Consider the following 1,338-nt stretch of genomic DNA (forward strand, 5'->3'; position numbering starts at 1 on the left):
TTCCCATTTTAAATATAATTTACAAACAGGAAAAGGCATAAACATAAATTTGGAGTTCTACCTTTGTCATTTAACGATATCAAATTTTGCTTTTACTACCTAGTTTTCATAATCATAATCTTTAATAACTACCAAATATTCCACTGAAATTTAATATCCTAATTTATTTAATCACTACCCTACTAGTAAATAGGCTGTTCCTATTTGTTAGTATAGATAAGGCTTCAATAAAGATAATGCCTATGGCTTTTTATTCTTCTTCTTCTAGTGGATTATTAATATTTCCCAAGAAAGATTCCTGGGGAAATGAAAAAGCAAGCATATTTTAATGTTGCTTGACAAGTATTGCCAGGTTGCGTTCCAGAATAGTTCATATAATGGTCCTTTTAAAAGCTACATTACCTAACATACACTAAGTGGTACAGGATCCAAATCTCAGGTACCACCTGGGAATTCAAGGACCTGAGAAATTCTCCTTTTCCTCTTCCAAAGCACCTGCGGGTCCTGAAAGGGCAAGTACCTGACCACCTGCAGGAAGTTCCCGGGCTGTGCCCAGGGGCAGTACATTCAGAGGAAGGGCAGTTTGCCCTGATTTCTAACTACACACAGCAGATAGATTGGTAGCAGCTAACCGGAAGACCTTTCCATAGTGGCCAAAATAAACGTGGTGGAAGGCAAAGTGTTTTAATCAATGTGATGGATGAAACCATTGACCTAGATGATGAAGCCCAGGAGAAACAGCAAGTTTCTAAAACCCTGAAGGCACCCAAAGGCCCCAGGCCTCTACTTGAGTTATCATCACCTGAAAACTCTGTCTCAGCCTGGGAGCTTGCCCACCCAGCATCAAAAGCTTATAATGGCAGAGCTGAAAGTGACCGCAAGACCACTTAGTTCAATCCCCTGATTTTACAGTTGAGAGAACTGGGCCTAGAGAGGCCGGATGTCCTTCCCAGGGTTGCAGAACCAGACCTTTAGAGCATGAGTCTTCTGATGGCCACTGGCTTCCTCTCCACGGTACTGCTTGTCTTGCCCCCAAAGAACTCTGCCCATAAGCGTAGCAATGCAAATCTGCTCTGCTCCCACTGCCACATGTATACCACGTGCCAGATTTCAACAACACTGCCAAACACAAAAACTCACCTTGGAAACTCAGCTCATAGTTCCGTGAACCCGCCCGAAACCTCACAACTCCCCTTGGGCAGTGCCGATAGACAGACTCCAGGTATGAAGAGTCAATGTTCGAACATTTCTGGTTGTCTTTCTAATTAAAAAAAAAAAAAAAAGATTTCAGGGAAGGCTTTTAGGACATCTCTACTGTTTTATCTCATATGCTCTTAT

General features: G+C 42.0%; 1 protein-coding gene across 1 annotated transcript in view; it reads right to left on the minus strand.

Moving 5' to 3' along the window:
* The window catches only part of ZC3HAV1 (zinc finger CCCH-type, antiviral 1), a 91,343-nt gene that overhangs the window by 20,777 nt on the left and 69,228 nt on the right, over positions 1–1,338 (minus strand). The gene's annotated exons all lie outside the window — the stretch shown is intronic.

This window comes from Propithecus coquereli, unplaced genomic scaffold, assembly GCF_000956105.1.
Source record: "Propithecus coquereli isolate 6110/MARCELLA unplaced genomic scaffold, Pcoq_1.0 Scaffold186, whole genome shotgun sequence".
Lineage (NCBI taxonomy): Eukaryota > Metazoa > Chordata > Mammalia > Primates > Indriidae > Propithecus > Propithecus coquereli.